Source organism: Heptranchias perlo, unplaced genomic scaffold, assembly GCF_035084215.1.
Source record: "Heptranchias perlo isolate sHepPer1 unplaced genomic scaffold, sHepPer1.hap1 HAP1_SCAFFOLD_495, whole genome shotgun sequence".
NCBI classification, from domain to species: domain Eukaryota; kingdom Metazoa; phylum Chordata; class Chondrichthyes; order Hexanchiformes; family Hexanchidae; genus Heptranchias; species Heptranchias perlo.
In genome coordinates this window covers 132,262-143,461 of record NW_027139511.1, presented here as the reverse complement: position 1 = coordinate 143,461, position 11,200 = coordinate 132,262, and the positions used below count along the sequence as shown (strand labels likewise).

Genomic DNA, 11,200 nt, shown 5'->3' with positions numbered 1-11,200 from the left:
AAAGCAACAGCCGCCCGAGCTCGAGGAGCAGCGAGAGCCCTGACTGACTGACTGATCGAAGACCATTTTGCCTGAAATTGAGGGCGATTTGAAGTGTTGCTGCTCAAAGGCACTCCCTGCTGGTGAGCAGAGGGAAATGCTCGAGTGAAACAGCCGTGCTCGGGCAGACACAGAAAGCTTTCAGGTTTTGGAAAGGAGAAGAGGTGTCTTGTGCCTGAGTGGCAACATGTTAATCTGTGAGCTGCCTGTGAAGTTCAGAGAGTGACCTTGAGGTAATTGCTGCTTATTCCAAAATCACACTCACTCCTTCGAGCCGGAATTGAACCAGCGACCTAAGGATGACTTTATTTTGTTTTATTCACTACAGTCCTCCGCTCTACCAGCTGAGCTATCGAAGGGAAGTGATAAACAGTGCTGTCTTTGGTGATTGTTCACCGTGCGCCTGTTGACACGTTCAGACTCGTGGAGTCCGGTGCTGATCGAAGACTTCTTTTGCCTGAAAGCGAGAGCTGAGTGTTTTGAAGTGTTGCTGCTCAAAAGCGCTCCCTGCTGGTGAGCAGAGGCAGAGCAGCCTTGTTTGGGCAGACACAGAAAGTTTTCAGGTTTGAGAAAGGAAAAGAGGCGTCCTGTGCCTTCATGGCAACATGTTAATCTGTGAGGTGCCTGTAAAGTTAAGAGAGCGACCTTGAACTAATTGCTGCTTATTGCAAAATCACGCGTTCTCCTTCGAGCAGGAATTGAACAAATGACGGAAGGATGACTTTGTCTTATTTTCCACGACAGTCTTGTCGCTCGACCAGCTGAGGTATCGAAGGGAAGCGGAAAAATGTTTCACTTTGGTGATTGTTCACCGTGCACCTTTGACACACCCGGACTCGTGGATTCCAGTGCTCATGACTGAGGCTGACTCGGTACCTGCTCATACCGCAGTGCTGTGGGAGTGGGAGCTGCTCCGTGTTCTCCACAGCCTGGGCCAGTGACACAATGAATAATGGGACTGATTATTGATCTGGAGATTGTGGGTTTAAGTTTACGGAGGGTGTAAAGTGGAAGGCCGGGCCTGGAGAGCATCGGAATAGTCGAGTCTGGAGGTAAACAAAGGCACGGATGAGGGTTTCAGCAGCAGAACTTCATTCTGGAAGTTGGGATTTGTTTCTGCTGATGTTAATAACCGCGATAACTGGGCTGAAATTCAATATTCTGGATCGATGTCAAATAAATCAACTTTGTTTCAAACAGAATGGGTCAATTACTTGATGAATTCAAGATAAGAGACTAATTGATGTCCTCATTACCGATTATTTTGCCTTTTCTCCTTTCTCACTGTAGATTATTTCAGTTCTCATACCTGCAATTACTCTCATTGCCAAGTCCCAGCTCCCCGGTCCTTCCCGAGTGCCTCTCCCAGCCTTGGGATCCAGGGAAGGTATCAGTAATGTACCCGGGATCACTAAACACAAAACCCAGTCTGTGAATCACTTTCAGCTACTGGACTTATCGTGTGTCCCACAGCATCTCTCTCACCTTCGATGTGTGAATAGAGCATCAGGCCTGGGAATCTCGTCTTCAATTTAAATACACTCAGCAAATGTATTTAACAAAATACAAACAAGTAAACACATCACGGCCCAATAATCCAGCACTAAATTCGAAGGAGTAAGTCTGTTATCAAACTCCTTGAGTGGACAGAATAAAGAAAAATCCCAACTCTAAGATCCCCTCGAATCCTTTGCAAATACTTTACAAATCTTGACAATAATCAACAAGTCTAATTGAATGTTGACCTTTATCTTGAGTGGGGTTGGAATACAGAAGTGATGCTTCAGTTGTAATGAACCTTGGTCAGACCCCACCTGGAGAACTGGGCACCGAACCGAGGGAGAGATAAATCGGCCTTAGAAAAGGTACAGTGCAGATTCACCAGAATGATGCCGGGGTTAAAAGGGTTAAATTATGAGGAGAGGTGGCATAAACTTGGTTTTTATTCCCATGAGTTTAGAACATTGGGATGTGACCTCATCGAGGTGTTTAAAATAATAAAGGGATTCAATAAGGTCGATACAGAGAAATGATGTCTTCTTGGGGGGGGGGAATTCAGAACAAGAGGGAATAAGAAATCGGAGCAGGAGTGGGCCATACGGCCCCTCGAGCCTGCTCTGCCATTCAGTCAGAACATGGCTGATCTTCTACCTTAACTCCACTTTCCTGCCCGATTCCTTGATTCACTTGGTGTCTAAAAATCTCTCCATCTCATTCTTGAAAATACTTAACAACTGAGCATCCACAGCCCTCTGGGGTAGAGAATTCCAAAGATTGACAACCCTCTGAGTGAAGAAATATTTCCTCATTTCAGTCCCAAATGGCCGATCCCTTATCCTGAGACTATGCCCCCGAGTTCTAGACTCTCCAGCAAGGGGAAACAGCCTCTCAGCAACTATCCTGTCAAGCCCTCGAAGAATTTTTGACGTTTCAATGAGATCACCTCTCATTCTTCTAAACTTCAGACAATATCGGGACATTCGGCCCAATCTCTCCACATGCAACAAACCTCTCATCCCAGGAATCAATCTAGTGAACCTTCATTGCACCCCCTCTAATCAAGTATATCCTTCCTCAGGTGAGGAGACCAAAACTGTACATAGTACTCCAGGTGTGGTCTCACCAAAGCCTGATATAATTGCAGCAAGACTTCCTTACTCTTATACTCCAACCCCCTTGCAATAAAGGCCAACGTACTATTTGCTTTCCTAATTGCTTGCTGGATCTGCATGTTAACTTTATGTGATCCGTGTACAAGGACACACAAATCCCTCTGAACACCAATAATTCTCAATCTCTCATCTATTAAATAATATTCCGCTTTTCTATTCTTCCTACCAAAGTGAATAATTTCACATTTCCCCACATTATACTCCATCTGCCACCTTCTTGATAACATTAAAATTAGAGCTGGGTCATTTATGCGCAAAATAAGGTTGCAATTTTTGACACAATGTGTTGTGGAAATTACAAACTCACTTCCCTGGAAGGCTGTGGATGCTGGGGCTCGACTGAAATTTTCATTGTTGAGATTGAAAGGTTTTTGTTGTGTGAGGTTTGCAAGGGATTTTTTAAAAATTCATTCATGGGATGTGGGCGTCGCTGGCGAGGCCAGCATTTATTGCCCATCCCTAATTGCCCTTGAGAAGGTGGTGGTGAGCCGCCTTATTGAACCACTGCAGTCCGTGTGGTGAAGGTTCTCCCACAGTGCTGTTAGGAAGGGAGTTCCAGGATTTTGACCCAGCGACGATGAAGGAACGGCGATATATTTCCAAGTCGGGATGGTGTGTGAATTGGAGAGGTGGTGTTGTTCCCATATGCCTGCTGATCTTGATCTTCTAGATGGTAGAGATCACGAGTTTGGGATATGTGTCGAAGAAATCTTGGCGAGTTGCTGCAGTGCATCCTGTGGATGGTACACACTGCAGCCACTGTGCACCGGTGGTGAAAGGGAGTGAATGTTTAAGGTGGTGGATGGGGTGCCAATCAATTGGGCTGCTTTGTCCTGGATGGTGTCGAGCTTCTTGAGTGTTGTTGGAGCTGCACTCATCCAGGCAAGTGGAGAGTATTCCATCACACTCCTGACTTGTGCCTTGTTGATGTGTAAAGGCTTTGGGGAGTCAGGAGGTGAGTTACTTGCCGCAGAATACCCAGCCTCTGACCTGCGATTGAAGCCACAGTATTTATATGGCTGATCCAGTTAAGTTTCTGGTCAATGAGGACCACCAGGATGTTGATGGTGGGGGATTTGGCGATGGTAATGCCTTTGAATGTCAAGGGGAGGTGGTTAGACTCTCTCTTGTTGGAGATGGTCATTGCCAGGCACTTGTCTGGCCCGAATGTTACTTGCCACTTATCAGTCCAAGGCTGGATGTTGTCCAGGTCTTGCTGCATGCGGGCACGGACTGCATCATTATCTGAGGGGTTGCGAATGGAACTGAACACTAAACAATCATCAGCGAACATCCCCATTTCTGACCTTATGATGGAGGGAAGGTCATTGATGAAGCAGCTGAAGATGATATGGAGCAAAGGCGAGTAAATGGAGTTGTGGTAGAGATTAGTCCTGATCTAATTGAATGGCGGAGCAGGATTGTGGGGCTAAATGACTCTTTCCAATTCCTGAACCCAGTCACTGACACCAATCTCCTCCACTTTGATAAAAAAAACACCACTCACTGACACCAATCTCCTCCTGTCTGATATAAACCAACCCCACCGTCACTGATACCAATCTCATTCTGCCTGATATAAACCAACCCCATTCTCACTGACACCAATCGCACTGAATGGTGGAACAGGATCGAGGGGCTGAATGGCCTACTACTGTTCCTAATGTTGCGATGTCACACTGAAGTTGCTAACATTCCTCTTCACAGTTCTTAATGCTCCCTATCTTGGTGTCGTCAGGAAATGTTGATTTTATGCCCTTGTACCCAAGCCCAGGTCATTGCTCTGTATTGAGAAGAGCAATGGTCCCAACACTGCCCCTGGGGGACACCACTGTTTACATCCCCACAGTCTGAAAAACATCCATTAACCAATACTCTGCCCTTTATCAAACTTCCCATCCACACTGACCCACTCCCTGTAATACCGTGAGCTTTAATCTGATCAACAAGCCTCCTGTCCGGCATCTTATCAAACACTTTTTAACAATCCATCTTCACAACATGCATTGCATTTTATCACCACACTATGTTATTTCCTCCAATAATCCCTGCTGTCTGTCCTGAATTAATCCATTTTATCCCCACACTGTGTTATTTCCTCCAATAATCCCTGCTGTCTGTCCTGAATTAATCCATTTTATCCCTACACTGTGTTATTCCCTCCAATATTCCCTGCTCTCTGTCCTGAATTAATCCATTTTATCCCTACACTGTGTTATTCCCTCCAATATTCCCTGCTGTCTGTCCTGAATTAATCCATTTTATCCCTACACTGTGTTATTCCCTCCAAATATCCTTGTTCTCTGTCCTGAATTAATCCATTTTATCCCTACACTGTGTTATTTCCTCCAATAATTCCTGCTGTCTGTCCTGAATTAATCCATTTTATCCCTACACTGTGTTATTTCCTCCAATATTCCCTGCTGTCTGTCCTGAATTAATCCATTTTATCCCTACACTGTGTTATTTCCTCCAATAATCCCTGCTGTCTGTCCTGAATTAATCCATTTTATCCCTACACTGTGTTATTTCCTCCAATATTCCCTACTGTCTGTCCTGAATTAATCCATTTTATCCCTACACTGTGTTATTTCCTCCAATATTCCCTGCTGTCCGTCCTGAATTAATCCATTTTATCCCTACACTGTGTTATTTCCTCCAATAATCCCTGCTGTCTGTCCTGAATTAATCCATTTTATCCCTACACTGTGTTATTCCCTCCAATATTCCCTGCTGTCTGTCCTGAATTAATCCATTTTATCCCTACACTGTGTTATTTCCTCCAATAATCCCTGCTGTCTGTCCTGAATTAATCCATTTTATCCCCACACTGTGTTATTTCCTCCAATAATCCCTGCTGTCTGTCCTGAATTAATCCATTTTATCCCTACACTGTGTTATTTCCTCCAATAATCCCTGCTGTCTGTCCTGAATTAATCCATTTTATCCCTACACTGTGTTATTTCCTCCAATAATCCCTGCTGTCTGTCCTGAATTAATCCATTTTATCCCTACACTGTGTTATTTCCTCCAATAATCCCTGCTGTCTGTCCTGAATTAATCCATTTTATCCCTACACTGTGTTATTTCCTCCAATATTCCCTGCTGTCTGTCCTGAATTAATCCATTTTATCCCTACACTGTGTTATTCCCTCCAATATTCCCTGCTGTCTGTCCTGAATTAATCCATTTTATCCCTACACTGTGTTATTCCCTCCAATAATCCCTGCTGTCTGTCCTGAATTAATCCATTTTATCCCTACACTGTGTTATTCCCTCCAATATTCCCTGCTGTCTGTCCTGAATTGATCCATTTTATCCCTACACTGTGTTATTCCCTCCAATAATCCCTGCTGTCTGTCCTGAATTAATCCATTTTATCCCTACACTGTGTTATTCCCTCCAATAATCCCTGCTGTCTGTCCTGAATTAATCCATTTTATCCCTACACTGTGTTATTTCCTCCAATATTCCCTGCTGTCTGTCCTGAATTAATCCATTTTATCCCTACACTGTGTTATTCCCTCCAATAATCCCTGCTGTCTGTCCTGAATTAATCCATTTTATCCCTACACTGTGTTATTCCCTCCAATATTCCCTGCTGTCTGTCCTGAATTAATCCATTTTATCCCTACACTGTGTTATTTCCTCCAATATTCCCTGCTGTCTGTCCTGAATTAATCCATTTTATCCCTACACTGTGTTATTCCCTCCAATAATCCCTGCTGTCTGTCCTGAATTAATCCATTTTATCCCTACACTGTGTTATTTCCTCCAATAATCCCTGCTGTCTGTCCTGAATTAATCCATTTTATCCCTACACTGTGTTATTCCCTCCAATAATCCCTGCTGTCTGTCCTGAATTAATCCATTTTATCCCTACACTGTGTTATTCCCTCCAATAATCCCTGCTGTCTGTCCTGAATTAATCCATTTTATCCCTACACTGTGTTATTCCCTCCAATATTCCCTGCTGTCTGTCCTGAATTAATCCATTTTATCCCTACACTGTGTTATTTCCTCCAATATTCCCTGCTGTCTGTCCTGAATTAATCCATTTTATCCCTACACTGTGTTATTTCCTCCAATAATCCCTGCTGTCTGTCCTGAATTAATCCATTTTATCCCTACACTGTGTTATTTCCTCCAATAATCCCTGCTGTCTGTCCTGAATTAATCCATTTTATCCCTACACTGTGTTATTTCCTCCAATAATCCCTGCTGTCTGTCCTGAATTAATCCATTTTATCCCTACACTGTGTTATTTCCTCCAATATTCCCTGCTGTCTGTCCTGAATTAATCCATTTTATCCCTACACTGTGTTATTCCCTCCAATATTCCCTGCTGTCTGTCCTGAATTAATCCATTTTATCCCTACACTGTGTTATTTCCTCCAATATTCCCTGCTGTCTGTCCTGAATTAATCCATTTTATCCCTACACTGTGTTATTCCCTCCAATAATCCCTGCTGTCTGTCCTGAATTAATCCATTTTATCCCTACACTGTGTTATTTCCTTCAATAATCCCTGCTGTCTGTCCTGAATTAATCCATTTTATCCCTACACTGTGTTATTCCCTCCAATATTCCCTCCTCTTTGTCCTTTATTAAAGTCCAGTTTTTTCCCTCGAGTTTGACATCAATCAGGTTTAAAATTGATGCAGAGTTTCAGCCAATGAGGGAGATCCGGGCTCAGCCCCGCCCACTCGGTGCCGCAAGTCCCGCCCCTCACCCACTCCCATTGGTTGGAGGACCAACCGCCCGCTCGGTCCTCCAGCCCCTCTCCGCTCTTCCTATTGGTCCGGAGCTCCCGTCAATCACCCGGGCAGTGTGAGCTGAGCATGCGCGGCGGGCGGGGAGTGAGGCCGAGATCGTGTCGGCAACAGGTGAGAGATGGGCGGGGGGAGCGGGTTAATAAACCCCGGGGGAGGGGGCGGGGGCTTCACAAACCCCGAGTGCGGCCCCGGGCCCGAATATCAAACAGTGAACATTCTCCTCTCTCTCTCTACACTCCGGGGGCTCCGGTTTAGATCAGACCCGAAACTCAACACACGGCCCGCGGCCTCCGAGCATGCGCAGTGTCAGCGTCAAACCTCGTGACTCATCGAATCAGGGAGCGTCTGTAAATGAAGGAGAAATGTTGATCGGTCAGGGAGCGTCTGTAAATGAAGGAGAAATGTTGATCGGTCAGGGAGTGTCTGTAAATGAAGGAGAAGTGGTGATCGGTCAGGGAGCGTCTGTAAATAAAGGAGAAATGGTAATCAGTCGGGGAGCGTCTATAAAAGAAGGGGAAATGTTCATTGGTCAGGGAACGTAAGTAAATGAAGGAGAAATGTTCATTGGTCAGGACGCGTCTGTAATTGAAGGAGAACTGGTGATCGCTCAGTGAGCGTCTGTGAATGAAGTAGAAATTGATTGGTCAGGGAGCGTCTATAAATGAAGGAGAAATTGTGATCAGTCATGGAGCGTCTATAAAAGAAGCAGAAATGGTGATAAGCCAGGGAGCATCAGTGAATGAAGGGGAAGTGGTAATCGGCCAGAGAGCATCTGTAAATGAAGGAGAAATAGTCATCAATTAGGGAGCTTCTGTAAATGAAGGAGACTTGGTGATCAGTCAGGGAGCATCTGTTAATAACGGACAAATGGTGATCGGTTTGGGAGCTACTCCAACCGCCTTGCAATAAATTCCATCATTCCATTTGCTTTCCTGATTGCTCGCTGTACCTGCAAGTTAATTTTCAGTGTTTCTTGTATGAGGACACCCAAATCCCTCTGAACACCAATATTTAATCGTTTCTCACCATTTAAAAAGTATTCTGTTTTTCTATTCTTCCTACCAAAGTGAATAACCTCACATTTCCCCACATAATACTCTATCTGCCACCTTCTCGCCCACTCACTTCACCTGTCCATATCCCTTTGCAGACTCTTTGTGTCCCCCTCACAACTTACTTTCCCACTTAGCTTTGTATTGTCAGCAAACTTGGATACATTACATTCGGTCCCATCATCTAAGTCATTGATATATATTGTAAACAGCTGAGGCCCAAGCACTGATCCTTGCGGCACCCACTAGTTACACTTCTAGGTCATTAATATATCTCAAAAAAGAGTCATGGTCCGAATACCAACCCCTGTGGAACACCACTGTATACTTCCTTCCAGTCTGTAAAACAACGGTTCATCACTGATCTCCACGTTCTGTCTCTCAGCCAATTTTGTATCCATGCTGCCATGGGCTTCAATTTTACCAACAGGTCCATTTGGTGGTACTTTACCAAACGCCTTTTCAATGTCCATGTACACAACATCGAGTGCACTACCCTCATCAACACTCTCCGTTATTTCATTGAAGAACTCAATCAAATTAGTCAGACATGATTTTACTTTTATCAAATCTATATTGGCTCTCATTTATTAACCCACGTTCTTCCAAGTGAGAATTAATTTTGTCCCAGATTCGGGTCTCTCGAAGTTTCCCACCACCGACGTTAGGCTGACTGGCCTGTAATTGCCGGGTTTATCCCTCTCCCACATTTATGAACGGGGTGTGACACTTGCAATCCTCCAGTCCTCAGACACCACTCCCATATCCAAGGAGGATTGGAAGATTGTGGTCAGAGCCTCTGCTATCGACACCCTTACTTCCCTCAGTAATCGAGGAGGCATCCCATCTGGACCGAAAGACTTTTTTACTTTGAGCACTGCCAATCTTTTAAGTACCTCCTCTTTATCGATTTTTATCGTCTCCAATATCACTACTACCTCCTCCTTTACTGCTAAAATGGCAGAATCCTCTTCTCTTGTGAAGACGGATGTAAAGTAATCATTTAGTGCCTCAGCCATTCCCTCTGCCTCCACAAGAAGATCTCCTTTTTTGTCCCGAATCGACCCCGCCCTTCCTCTGACTCCCCTTTTACCATTTGTATGTTTGTAAAAGACTTTTGGATTCCCTTTTATGTTTACCACCAATATATTCTCATACTCCCTCTTTGCACCTCTTATTCCCTTTTTTAGATCTCTGTACTTTCTTCGTTCAGCCTGGTTCACGACTGTATTATGAACCTTACATTCCTCATAAGCCTCCTTTTTCTGTTTCATTTTAATCTCTATCTCTTTCGTCATACAGGGAGCTCTAGCTTTGGATGCCCTTCCTTTCTCTCCCGTAGACATCTGTCTACTCTGTACCCAAACCAACTCCTCCTTGAAGGCCTCCAATCATTCAATTATTGTTCTGCCTGCCAATTTTTGATTCCAATCCACACGGACAAGATCCCTTTTTAACTCACTGGAATTTGCCCTCCTCCAGTTAAGAATTTTCACATTTGACTGTTCCTTGTCCTTTTCCGTAACTATTCTAAACCTCATGAGATTATGATCACTGCTGCCCCACTGAAAGATGCTCCACCTGCCCCACTTCATTCTCCACACCGAGCCCACTGCTGTACTCACACTTTCTCACACTCACTCTCTCACAATCACTCTCACACTCACTCTCACACTCTCTCACACTCACTCTCACATTCCTCTCTCACCCTTTCACTCACGGTTTAGGGCCACTGAAAGATGATGCGATGGGTTTGGATTTCAGCACAGGGAGGAGGGAGAGTGTGTGGGACGGGGATTTACAGCTTTGAGGAATGAGAGAGGAAATAATGTTCCATAGAAAGTCGAGTTATCTGATCTGAATTTCTATCCTGCACTTACATTGATAACTTTTATAAACTCCTTTTACAGGGGAGGATTTGCAGAGGGAAACTCAAATCAAAGATCACGTCAAGATCTGACAGAGTCACTCGATTCATCAGGACCTGAATATCATCGGCCTTTGAATGTGGAAGGAGAAATGTTTGTCTGTTCTATCCGTGGGAGAAGATTTCAAACATCAGTGTGAGTGGAAAAGCACCGAGACACACACACCCGAGTGAGAGTGTTCCAGTGCACTGACTGTGGAAAGAGCTTTAACCAGTTACACAGCCAGAAAAAACACCGCACCGTCCACAGTGGGGAGAAACCGTACACGTGTTCTGTGTGTGGACGAGGCTTCAACTGATCGTCCAACCTGGAGAGACACAAGGACACCCGGACCACGGAGAAACCGTGGAAATGTGGGGACTGTGGGAAGAGATTCAATTACCCTTCAGAGCTGGAAACTCATCGACACAGTCACACCGGGGAGAGGCTGTTCACCTGCTCCGTGTGTGGGAAGGGATTCACTCAGTCATCCGCCCTGCTGACACACCAGCGAGTTCACTCCGATGAGAGACCTTTTAAATGTTCTGACTGTGAGAAGAGGTTTAAAAGGAAAAGTATTCTGCTGATACACCAACGCACTCACACTGGGGAGAGGCCGTTCACCTGCTCCATGTGTGGGAAGGGATTCACTCAGTCATCCAACCTGCTGTCACACCAGCGAGTTCACACTGATGAGAGACCTTTTAAATGTTCTGACCTTAAGAAGAGGTTTAAAAGCAAAATTGAACTGCTGA

At 44.7% G+C, this 11,200-nt stretch overlaps 1 non-coding gene across 1 annotated transcript; it reads right to left on the bottom strand.

Annotated features, from left to right (window-relative positions):
• Positions 1-304: 304 nt before the first annotated feature.
• On the bottom strand, positions 305-398 carry trnay-gua (transfer RNA tyrosine (anticodon GUA)). The gene is made up of 2 exons: positions 362-398; positions 305-340 (listed from the first exon to the last, which is right to left on the bottom strand). It is a non-coding gene; the product is annotated as a tRNA-Tyr (tRNA).
• Between the last annotated feature and the right edge of the window lie 10,802 nt (positions 399-11,200).